General features: G+C 50.2%; 1 protein-coding gene across 2 annotated transcripts in view; it reads right to left on the reverse strand.

Moving 5' to 3' along the window:
- Positions 1 to 12,971, reverse strand: part of RAB3GAP1 (RAB3 GTPase activating protein catalytic subunit 1) — a 673,051-nt gene that overhangs the window by 518,678 nt on the left and 141,402 nt on the right. The window contains exon 2 of one of the 2 annotated variants that reach the window (XM_085645771.1): positions 11,348 to 11,458. The exons of the other annotated variant lie outside the window; for it this stretch is intronic. The gene's annotated coding sequence lies outside the window, so the exon portion shown is untranslated. The remainder of the gene's footprint in view (positions 1 to 11,347; positions 11,459 to 12,971) is intronic. 2 annotated transcript variants of the gene reach the window in all.

The raw sequence follows: 12,971 nt of genomic DNA on the forward strand, positions 1-12,971 counted from the left end.
TAGAATATTTACACTATTGTGTCCTAAAATGCAGTACTCTGCCACAATTATAAAACAAATGCATATCAAAACAAGCATTGGCATAGCCAATAGGTCTCGCCTTTGGGACCTTATAAGTCTTTAGCCATGCAACAGTTGATGTTGTTGCACTAAGGATATTGTGCTGCATAACTAAATACTTATAAGGTCCCAAAAGCAAGACCTATTGGCTATGCCAATGCTTGTTAAGGAATGGCAAGACAAAAAAGTAATGGAGAAGACAGCAAATAGCAGAATGAAAAAGGAAGCAACACGGGGAGAATAGAAAGAATAGTAAAGAAGGTATTAATATTTACAATGTGCAATACATCACTGAAATATGGGCATTAAACCTACAATGTTTCCAAGAAACACAAATCCTACAATTTTGCTTGAAGTGGAACTTTGTCATTACAGTCTAAGACCGAGAAGTAGTTTATTTTCTTTGTCAGCTGGCAATCAAATTATAGTTCCTTTACCTTCTCTTTGACCTGGATTGGGTTTCCGTTTGGGAAATGTGATCCTCCACCTCACAATATTTCTTGAGAGACAGAGGGAAGGGGTGGAACTGCTCCTCAAACCAACTCCTTCGGGTTCAAACGATGTTGAAGATCACAGAAGTCCTCATCATCTGGACACTTATCATCCATTCCAGTGGCAAAGGCGTTTTGTAGGTCATGAGAGTATGTTCTGTGGGTGATTTTATAGGTAGAGCTCCACTGAAATCGAAGTGTCTGACCTGAATGCTTATTTGTTAGACAAACAATGCGGGCTCCAAGTGTCAACTGCCACAAACACAAACAAAAGGCTTTTCCTATGACAGCTATTCGCTCAAGTAATGATTTTAGCTATGCTACACATTATGAGGATGCAAATGGACAATAGATTATGGGGGTGCAACCAGAACACGGAGGGTGGGCAGGAGGGGCTGGGAAAGCAAGCTGACAACAGAGTACCGGAGAAAGGGAATGGGGGAGCAAGCGGACAATTGTGGGAAGGTGGGAGGGACAGGAGAGTAAGCTGACAATGGGGGAATGGTGGGAGAAGATGAGAGATCAAGCTGACAATGAAAAGCAGGTGGTAGGGGATAGGAGAGCAAGTGATAATGGAGTGCAGGATCGAGGGATTGGGAAGCAAGTGATAAAGGAGAGTGAGCACGCTGCAAATGGTGGCCGGATGTTGCTGGATTTGTAAGCAGACAATTAAGGGCATGTGGGAGGTGTTGAGTTAGCAAGCAGACAATTGAGGGTGGGTGGGAGGCGCTGGGTTAGCAAGCAGGCAATGGACGGCCGGTGGGAGGGGCTGGGTTAGCAAGCAGGCAATGGAGGGGGGTGGGAGGGGCTGGGTTAGCAAGCAGGCAATGGAGGGGGGTGGGAGGGGCTGGGTTAGCAAGCAGGCAATGGAGGGGGGGTGGGAGGGGCTGGGTTAGCAAGCAGGCAATGGAGGGCGGGTGGGAGGGGCTGGGTTAGCAAGCAGGCAATGGAGCGCGGGTGGGAGGGGCTGGGTTAGCAAAGTGACAATGGAGGGCGAGTAGGAGGGGCTGGGGTAGCAAGTTGGCAATGGAGGTCCTGTTGCAGCGGCTGTGGGCGCAAGCTTACAACAGAGGGGAGGCCAGAAGGAATGGGGCCGTAAGCTGACAATGGAGTATGTGAGGAAGGGGATAGGGCAGCAAGCTGACAATGGAGGGCAGGTGGGATGGTCCAGTTCAGCAAGTTGACAACGGAGGGAAGGCAAGAGAGGCTGGGGATTGGGGCAGGAGGCTGACAACCAAAGGGTGCGAGAGGCGATGGAGATGTAAGCTGACAATGGGGTCTGGGCAGGAGGGAAAGCAAGCTGGTGACTCATGGCAGGCGGGCAGGAAAGGGGCAGCAATCAGACAACGAAGGGCAGGCAGGAAAGAATTGAGAAGCGCATGGACAACGGACAGCAGGCAGGAAGGGATGGGAACACAGGCAATGAAAGGTTGATGGGCAGGAATGGGGAGCAAATGGACAAGGATGTGGTGGGGAAGCCAGAACAGCAACGGAAGTTGGCTGGAAGAGTCGAGAACACCAGCTGTGGAAGGGAAAGAAAGAGGAACGTGGTGGGGGTGAAGAGTACACGAGGGAGGAACCTGGAAACAGCACGCTTTTGATGAGTGCTTAAACAACAAGGCAGGGTTGAGAAGGAAGACAAGCGATGGAGGGGCGCGACGCGGGAAGCTTCTAATAAGAGACCCGGTGTCCGATTCAGAAACAAGCTAGTGATGCGCGCGCGCCCAAATATCACGCTAGTGATGCGCGCGTGCGGGGCGATGGAGATTTAAGCTGACAATGGGGTCCGGGCAGGAGGGAAAGCAGGCTGGTGACTCATGGCAGGCGGGCAGGAAAGGGGCAGCAATCAGACAATGAAGGGCAGGCAGGAAAGAATTGAGAAGCGCATGGACAACGGACAGCAGGCAGGACGGGATCGGGAAACACAGGCAATGAAAGGTTGATGGGCAGGAATGGGGAGCAAATGAACTAGGATGTGGTGGGGAAGCCAGAACAGCAACGGAAGTTGGCTGGAAGAGTCAAGAACACCAGCTGAGGAAGGGAAAGAAAGAGGAACGTGTTGGGGGTGAGGAGTACACGAGGGAGGTACCTGGAAACAGCACGCTTTTGATGAGTGCTTAAAAGCGGGAAGTGATCGCAGGGACGCGCTCTGTGGTGGGGGAGGGGCAGAGCGAGGCGCTTGGGAGAGCGCTGTGCTTTATGAGCCATGATGGCCAGACGGAGGAAAGACAGATGGCGGCTGCACACGTACACACGCTCGTGAACGCAAGCTTGAGGCCAGGAAAAGCCTCTGGTAGCACTTTAAAAATCCACTAACTAAATGTCTCGAAGCGCATGCGCTGGCTCAGGCGATACCTAAACACTATTAGCATGGCTAGTAAACCATATACTATGAAACGCCCTGTCATGTTATACAACAGAATAGACTAAACCCTCCCCTTTCTACTGCAGCTATATGCTTCTATATCAAAGATCTCTGCGATTAGTGGCAAGCCCATACCTTAGCATACAGAAATGGACATTCTGCACCTCAGCTGATGTAGCAATCTTGTCTCAAAGTTCTCATTCGGTGATCCTGGTTAAAATCGTATACTCAGCTATATGACAAGAGGGGTGTTAACAAACAGTGGCTGTGTTCTCGTGTTACGTCTGGGTGCTAGTGTATGTCCAGAGAGAATAACGAGGTGCTTTCTTGTTTGACCTTGTCTATGGTATTCAGACTAAATCCCTGGAAAAGAACAGAACACGAAAACATATGCAGGTTTCGTGTGAAAGTACAATGTAGCATAAAAGCAAGCGTGTTTATATAGTAATGTGTGCAAATAAAATTGTGGCTTACAACATGCACAATTATACTAACATAGGGAAACATGACACCCTCCCTTTGGTCAGGACAATAGCACCAAAGAGCATACTAAATGTAATCAGGAGGTAAAGCTACTCAAAGCATAGTTTATAGTTGGGAGTTACTTAAACACATCGAAATAAATGTTAATTTGGAAAAATATTTAAATTATGGTGCTTCTGGGGAATCCATTGCGTCACTCGCCAGCTGGAATGCTAGAGACTCCATAAAGGAGTCTGATTCTGCACATGATGATTGGTCAACTGGCCAAGTCACGAGCTCCAAAGAACAGATATGATCTCCCTACTCAGCCGATGCAGGGCAACCTGCATCTGTGTTAGCAAATCCTTTATAAAGTGAGTCTTGTGCCGATGCACAAGTTTCAGCTTAGGCTAGTGGCTCAAACAGTGATGAAAACGTGCTGCTGAGGGACTCATTAGTAGACCAAGGTCCAAGGTAGTGGTTGTCTGCGAAGCCAGCCAAATGTCCAGTGCCCATTTGAAGGGGCACCAAATATAATGGAACACAGGTTGCACACAGGTAAACCAGGTAGGTCAAAATGTTAGGGACCTATCAAGATTTAGCTGCTGTAGTAGAAGCATTCCAAAGATCTGAAGCACACGCTCACAGTAATGTTGGTTAAAAGTGACATAAATAATCCAATTGAGCCCAGAGAAATGTCTAAATTTGTGTCAATGATACGCGTATTTAAATGGCGTGTCTCAAGAAAGTCAGATTGTTAAGATCTGAAAGGGTCAGTGTGTTCTGATGCCTAGCAGGAAGCGGAAAAATCAGGGTGTATTAAGGCATAAAGTGGTTTAATACATTGTGCATAATCAGGTATATAGGTTCTGCCAAAATTCAAAAATCCCAGCATGGACTGTAATTATTTATTTGTGCCTGGAGGCTGCAATTGTGCACATTTCTCCAGAAAGTGAGGGGCAAGGCTCTTTACCTCATTAGTAAGTTCATATCCTGAGAAAGGAACAAGCAAAAAAGCTTTGTTGAAGGTAAATTTGTAGCCAAGTTTAGCAAATCGCAGTATTATGCGGTTGACTCTTGCCAGATGAGGGTTTAATTCATAGCTCGTCAGGTAGATATCATCTACGTGGGACAGAGCATCAGGGTCGATTTCTTGAAGAATTGGCACAATACATGCAGCAAAGACCTCTGGGCTGTTCTTATAGCTTATAGGAAGTCGGGCGAGGCGCATTTGAAAGCCTAAGGCGCTAAAGGCTGACGAGTCTCACTTCCAGGAGACAATAATGACTTAAAAAAACAATGGAAATGTCCAAAGTGGTTTTGTATTTTTTACGGACTACACTATTAATGAGTGCTGTACTATGGGTATATTGTACCGCAAACTTGCTTGTATGACTACTTAAATGTCTATAATCTAAGATATGAATGATCTGGTTTCAGAACATGAAAAGGAGGATTACTCATTGGAGAAACAAAGGGTTCAATTATTCTCTGGTATTCCAGTTGGAAAGTATATTCTTAACTGGTGTTTTCTCATCCCGTTTTTTTTTTTTTTTTTTTTGAAAACCTTTATTTCAAAATTCAGGACACAGCTATTCAGCCGACAGCCCGAAGGTTCGGCAGCATTGAGAGTTAGATACAGTGATGTGTCCCCAATACAGTTCAACGAGTAATGCAAAGGTCCAATTTTAAATAACACAGAAAAAACTCACAACAAACCCCAGCAAGGCAGAACATTGAAAGCCCATGGCGAAAGCCCCCAGGGGAGGCCGGACCCCACTCATCTACTAGTTACAAGACTGTGTACGGAGGAAGAAGGGGGACAGCAGAGGCCCAAAACGGTTCCTAAAACCAAACTGTGCTGGAAAGTAGGTCAGGGGGAAAGCTGTTCCTCGGGAGGTTCCAGATCCGGGGCAAGACATATTCCCCCCCTGTATTGGTTCCACCGCCCCCAGATGGCGTGCCACTTCCGGGGGCGACCTCTAGAGCAGCAGACCGTCTTCTCCCTAAACATGCTCCAGTCCATGTTCTCCTTCCACGCGGTCAGTGTAGGGGGTCCCGAGGAGCCCCACAATCGCGCGATATCCCTTTTAGCTACCATGTTACCCAGAGTCACCCATTGGGTCTGCGCCTCATCGATGTCAGTGGGCCCCCAGACGTTCAGGAGGCAACACCGCGCCTCCGGCTGTACCGCAGTGCCCGTCACCTCCCCCATAACTGCATGGACTCTCCTCCAGAACTCCACAATGACACCACATTCCCAGATGATGTGCAGGAAAGTACCCACCATACCACATCCCCTTCTGCACAGGCCGTCCTCCGAGAATCCCATGTGGACCAGCCTTGGCCCCGTCACATACACCCGGTGCAGTATTTTAAGCTGCACCAGCCTCAGACGCGACGGGATCGCAACCTCCTTAGGAGAAGAAACCGCTGACTGCCAGTCCTCATTATCCAACTCAAGGCCATCCCTAGTCCACTGTTCTCTCAGCCCCAAAAGCGTATCTGCCCGGACGTTAATCAACTTCTTATATATGAGCGAGATCGTGCTCTCGGGCATCTGACCATCAAGGACTCGGTCCTCAAGGGGAGAGGACTCCGGCACCTTCTCACCCTCCACGAGGACTGATCGAAGGGCGTGACGCAGCTGGATATACCTGAAATACTCTGAGGGCCCTAGCTCATACTCAGTCTGCAACTCCTCGAAGGACTTCACCCTCCCCTTATGCAGCACATCTCCCACCTTGGATATACCTATCAGGTCCCACTTATCAAAGCCCTTCGTATGCCAGAGTCTTCCCAATCTCTCCGATTCAAACAATGGGGTAGCGAGGGTGAGCCTATCCTTCCAGCCCAACGAATCAGTCGCCATCTTCCATACACGCACCGCCACACCTGTGGGCCCCGTGAGGGACGAGTCTAAGGACCGCGAATACAACGCCCTGTAGTAGTTGCCGCCACGAAGCAGCCACCTATCCAGGGCATACCCAGGGCTGAGGGCAGGGCCATAAAACCCATGGTTGATCGCGCTCAGCTGCGTGGCCCAATAGTACCGTCGGATGTCTGGGAGCGCAATGCCCCCATCGTACCATGGGAGCGTCAACTTTGAAATAGCTATTCGCGGCCGCCCATCCCACAGCAACGTCCGTTGGAGGCCTTCGACCTCCCGAAAGTATTTGGCCGGTACCCAGTCCAAGGTGTTCTGGAGGGCATAGAGGAAGCGGGGAAGAGACATCATTTTGAACAAGGCCGCACGCCCAACAAGGGAGAGCGGCAGCCTCCGCCAACCTTCAACATCTCGCCTCAAGCGCGCCAAGGGGGGGAGCAGATTCCTCTCATAGCGCACAGCAGGATCCGTGGATATAAAAATCCCCAAATACACGAAACCCTGCTGGGCAACCTGTATCGAACATGTTCTAGGGATCGGTGGGACCTCTCCACTAAGAACGTACATGTACGATTTGCCCCAATTAATCACAAGCCCCGAGTTCCTACCGAACGATGCGAGTACGTCACAGACCACTATAAGTGACTTCTTAGGTGAGGCAAGATACAGTAGGATATCATCGGCATAAAGCGAAATACGGTCCTCGTGATCAGGCGACCACCGAAGGCCCCGTATATCCGGGTGCCAACGTATCCACGCAGCCAACGGTTCAAGGGCGAGGGCGAACAACAGAGGCGACAGGGGGCAACCCTGCCGAGTACCCCTACCAAGCTGAAACGGAGCAGATGCCCGACCATTCACCACAACATTCGCTAGTGGCCCCTCGTACAGCAACCGAACCCAACTCACAAAACCGCGACCGAAACCAAACTTGGCCAGCACGGCCCATAAGTATGCCCACTCCACCGTGTCAAAGGCCATCGTGGCATCAAGAGATGCCACAATAGCCGGTTCACGCAGCGTGCCCGCCCTGGCGATGACGCCATGAAGACGCCTAAGGTTTAATGCTGTGTTTCGGTGCGGGATGAAGCCAGATTGATCCGGGTGGACCAAATCGCCAAGCACCCTACTCAAACGGGTAGCCAGGAGTTTGGCCAGAATTTTCGGCTCAGCGTTGAGGAGTGAAATGGGCCGATAGGAGGCGCACCTATCTCGGGGTTTACCCTCTTTATGTATTACCACGATCGACGCCAGCCGCTGATCCAACGGAAGGATCCCATCCCCCCGCGCCTCCAAAAACATGGCGCGCAGGTGAGGGGCGACCCTATCCGGGAACAGTTTATACAGGTCGATCGGCAGTCCATTCGGTCCAGAGGCCTTACCCGAGTTTAACGCGCGAATCGCCCCCGCCACCTCGTCAACCGTTATGTCACCATCCAAATCATCCCTATCTATGTCAGAGAGGCAGGGCAACTCGATATCACGGAGGAGCTCAGACGAGTCCTCGGGCGGCCTGTCCGACACAGAGGAATAAACCCTACGAAAATACTCGGCGAAACACTTCACAATCCCCTCAGGTTCCACAATCGCCTCTCCCAACTCTCCCGTCAACTCTGGCACCACTCTATTGACCCGTTCTTTCCTGTCCAACCACGCCAGGAGTTTCCCTGCCTTATCACCAACGTCATACAGGCGGCCCTGTTGTTCCCTACTGAGGGTCTTAGCAGCGTTCGTAACCAGGTCCCTATACTCCGCCTGCTTCAAGCAAAGCTCATGCAGTGAGGACTCTGTAACCTCCTCCTCCATAGCCCCCTCAAGGGCCGCGATCTCCTCCTCCACTTGCCGCACCTCGCCATCCCTCCGATTCTTGGCAGCCACCACCAGGGAGAGGGCTTCCCCCCGAAGCACGGCCTTAAAGGCTTCCCACAGCGACACCGCCGAGTCCACGGTTCCCAGATTGTCCTTAAAGTAATTATCCACCTTCTTTACCAGGGCGCTGCGCATCTTGGGGTCTCGGAAATACCATGGGTTGATGGGGGCCACCCTCCCTCCTCCCTCCCGACCTAGATCCAGCCGGATCCACACTGGCGAGTGGTCAGAGATACCGCGTGCCATGTGCCTCGCCTCGGATATCAACGAGGCATGTGCGGCCAGAGTGAGCAGGTAATCAATCCTGGAGAGGCTACCATGCGCCCCGGAGTGAAACGTGTATTGACTCTGTGTGGGGTGCCGGAGCCTCCAGCAGTCTATCAGACCAAACGTATCCAGGAAGTCTGGAAGCCATTTCTGAGCCCCCCCTGTGTCCCTGGGCGGGTATCTATCCAACAGTCCGGAGCCCACAGCGTTGAAATCCCCTCCCACTACCAGCATTCCCCCCGGGAGAGTCAGCAAAGCCCTGCCCAGTTCAGCAAATGTGGAGGCCTGCAGGGCCGGCGGGACATAAACCGAGACCAAAACCAAAGTCCTTCCTTCCCACCGCCCCGCCACCGCCACAAACCTCCCCCTATCGTCAACAATGGTGGAGTCCACCTCAAAAGGCAACGATGCTCTAACAAGGATGCCCGCACCCCTGGACCCAGAAGAGAATCCCGAGTGTGCAATGAATTTATACCCCTTCCTATTCAAGGCATAGCACATATTACCTATGAGATGCGTCTCCTGCAGCAGGACAACATCTGGCATTGAGCGTTTCAAAAATTGCAAAACAATCCCCCTCTTGATGCGATCCCCCAAACCATTAACATTCCAGCTTATAACACTTAAGCCCCTACCCCCCATCCTCAAACGAAAAGAGGCCCACCCCACACCCGAGGAGCCACCATGGAACAGCCCTGAGGATAATCATCATGCCTTGCAGAAATAAACCCCCCAACAACAAACTCAAAATCCCCAAACCTCCCCCCACCCTGCACCCCTGCTGCAGCTTACAAAGCCCCCCCAACTTGCAGTGTGCCTGTCGCCCTACAAAAACAAAAAATCTACAAAAAGTACCCTAAGGGAGGAAAAGAGCACCCCTCGTCCTCCCGCAACCCTCCACAGTTACTGCACTCTGTTCGAATCTTCAAGTATGGTCAAATCAAGTCAGGCTGGCTCTGAGATCTCAGCCCTGTCCATCCCGGCCACTGTCTCCATGCTCGGCTGTGTCATCCCCCGTCCGTCGCCGGGGCAAAGCGTCCAGCCATTCGTCGGCCATAACAGGAGAGTCAAAAAAGAATGTCCGATCTTCATGCACCACCCGTAGTCTGGCAGGGAAAAGCATGGCATACTTCAGATCCAGTTCCCGAAGTCTCCGCTTCACCCCCAGGAAGCTCTGTCTCTGTCTCTGCACCTGCTGGGTGAAGTCCGGATAAAAATTCACCGACGCATTCTGGAAGGGGACTGGGCCCGTCACCCTCGAAGCTTGCAGGATAGCGTCCCGATCTCGAAAATGAAAGAGCCGGGCGACAATCGGCCGCGGCGGGGCACCCGCCTTAGGCCGCCCGCCCGGCACCCTATGGGCCCTTTCCACCGCAAAAAACTTTCCAAGGCCCTTAGGCTTCAGATGATTGAGGACCAAATCCTCCACAAGCAGGTCCGCCGAAGCCTCATCCGAGGACTCCGGGACCCCGATGACGCGCACATTGTTGCGCCTGGCCCGGCTCTCGAAGTCCTCCAGCCGGCGGGCGGCGAGGTCACTCTCGGCCCTCAGCTTCCGAACCTCGGTCTGCAGATCCGCAACATCATCAGTGAGGCCCGTGGTCTTGTGGTCCAGGTTCTTAACGCGCTCGTTCGTCTTGCCCAGGTCCGAGCGGATCAGGTTGACATCTACCAGGATGGCATCCACCTTATGCGCCAGGGCCTCGAACTGTCTCCCCATCGAGGTCTGCATCCCGTCGAGCGCGCCCATGACATCCTGTAGGGAGAGCTCCGGTGTCCCAGGCGAGTCCTCCTTCTGGGCATCCGGCGCCTGGCTCGATCCACTCGGCGATGCTTTCAGGAGGGCGTAGCGGTCCATACTGTTGACTTGGGAATACGTTCCCCGCCTGGTGGACTTAGTCTTCAGCCGATCCCCTTCTGCTTTGCCCGACATAATGGACTCCGGGCAGTCCAGTGCAGTTAAGACTGTTCCCTCTCAGCGAGAGGGATAAGGAGTGAGCAGCCCGCCGAGCGTCCTTGGGGTAATAAAGCCACCCAGAGCTCTACAGTGTCCGGGCAGACAAAGGGAACGAAATCAAAAGTGAAAGCGCGAGGACCTCCGTCCGACAGTTCACACCTCGCCAGGCCGTTGTTGATCAACTAGGAGTCGGGCATCCTGCCAACTCTAGCCCCTGGCATCCCCGGGAGTTAGGCCGCAATCTTCCGCCAGTCGTAAGTCCGGTTCCCGATGGGCGATCCGACCACGGGTAGCATCAATCGCCTCCCTGACAACTCAGCAACACGGTGCCATGCATACCATCAGGATTAGAGACAGGATAGTCGACGGAGGGCGCGAGGGTCTCGGGAGCTCTAAGCTCACGCGGCCATCTTGGTCAAGCGCTAGGCTCCTCCCTCTTCTCATCCCGTTTAATAGGATATTGTGGTTGTACATGAGGTGTGGATCGAATAGGAATACCGTGATAATAAGAATCCTTATCCCACCCAGTACGATAAAGAGCAGGGGCCAAAGCAAGGGCCAATTCAGATGCATAAGCTTCCTTGACTTCGTCAGGGATGATTTGTGAGTAAGAAGGGAGAATTACATCCTCACCCTGGGGGCATGCGAGAACAAAAGGTGGGGGCCAATGTACCTTCGCCAAGAGAATGTTATACAATGTAGTTAAGTTATCTCACAGGGTGCCCTTAACATCACCTTCAATTTTAATATCTAAGTGATAGACTCTGTCTAGGGTGGTTACGCGGGTGTCTGTGGTTTCAACTGTAAAAAAGATGTCGGTTGCTTTCGCTACCAGAAATTGGTGGCGATTACGGCATACTATGGTGACATCTGCGTGATGTAGGGGAGATTCATCGCCCAACTCCTGTTCAGGAGAAGGGTTCTCGCCATCTGTGGCATATTTTACAGTTAAAGCAGCCATTTTCTTTTTCTGGAAAGGGGGTTTATACCTTTTTTATCTTCACGTCAGACGAGCGTTGTGTCTCCCTCTTCGGTTTCACATACTCTTCTTGTTTGCATTCAGATCGCTCTCCTCTCTCATACTGTTGGTCAGACGATTCCTGAAAGGAACGAGGGAAACATGTATCAGATGACTAATACCTGTCTGGAGTCTTCATGTTAGTGTGATCACGAAAATAGTATCGTCTCTCAGAGAATTGCAGGGGTGGAGAACCTCCACATTGTCTACCTTTCTGTTGTTGCTGTTGTTTAGATTTATCCAATTTCTTTTTCCAGAAAACTCATGGGCTGGTCTGGCATCCTTGTCAGAACTAGGCTTGCCAAGAGGTGGTACTGAAGGTCTGGTTCCCAAACTCTGACGTTCTAAAGACATGTATACATTAGCAATAATGACAGGCAGCTCGAGGTCGCGACCTTCTACCACCACCGCAGAAAGTCGCTGGCGTTTAGCCAAAGACACTACTTCACTCTTAACATTAGAAAGAATAATTTTGGAGACTACGGGAAAATTACCCACAAGTTTCATACCCAAATAGTGGGCAGGGCCTGCCCCATGCTCATTCTTTATCTGTTTGAAGACGTTCGGAAGAACGACCATCTAGGGAGTGCCATGACAAAGAGTGTAAACAGTGGCAAAAATAGTCCAAGAAGCAATGAATATGCTAAATGCTCTAAATAAAGATGTGAGACTCTCTGAGTCAAAATTGTGCTCTTAATGATGAGCTAGAATCACAAGCAGCAGCGAAATTACGCCAAGATATTCTACAACACAAGCAACTACCATTTTGCCAAAAAAGTCCATCTTTGTTTCATTGCTGATTCTAACATCTATTATAAAATATGGCTCAAGACTACAAAGTGAGGTAACATACTGGATCACAAACAATTTAATACATGTCCAGAGTGGCACCAGTAATCTAAAGCTGTAGTACACACTCAAGGACAGGAGATATACTTTCCATTATTTTTAGGCTCTTATATCTACTCAAAAACAAGATCTAAAAACCTTGGGGACTTCGTATTTTGATTCTTCATATGATTGTCTTACAGCTGTGCCTTAAGTTCTCATCTGAATTGGGGAGCTCGACTATGATCCATTTTCGTGATATTGTACTGTAAGGGCTCTAAACGTATTGGAACTTCCACCTTCCTGGAAAGGAAATCAGTGACACAAGTAAAATCATTCAAATTAACAGAAGTTCTTGCAAGAAAGTGATGAAATTGACTACAAGTCATTAATTAGTAGACATGGCTGTTAACAAATTGAAAGGTTTTCCTCCAAAACTCCCTGATCTTAAATTTCCTTCAGAAGAATTGGCCGATGAGTTTTGATGCGCATACTTAATGCAGACCTGTTTCTGAGTTGCTTGAAAAGTGAGTGATGACAGGACAAATATTTATGCAAGTTGGGCTACTTGCAAGTCCAATCAGAATAAAAAGAAAACATCTATACCACCCATTAAAACTGGTCTGTGCACCATATTTCAAGATGAAATGCTACTATGGATGCTGTTAGAAATGCAATAGCATTTTGAATTCAGGTGAATAACAGCGGTTACATGTGATAAACCATTCTACAAAATTTTGAAATAAATACAATAGAGTTGGTCTGAT

Source organism: Triturus cristatus, chromosome 3_1 (genome assembly GCF_964204655.1).
Source record: "Triturus cristatus chromosome 3_1, aTriCri1.1, whole genome shotgun sequence".
NCBI lineage: Eukaryota > Metazoa > Chordata > Amphibia > Caudata > Salamandridae > Triturus > Triturus cristatus.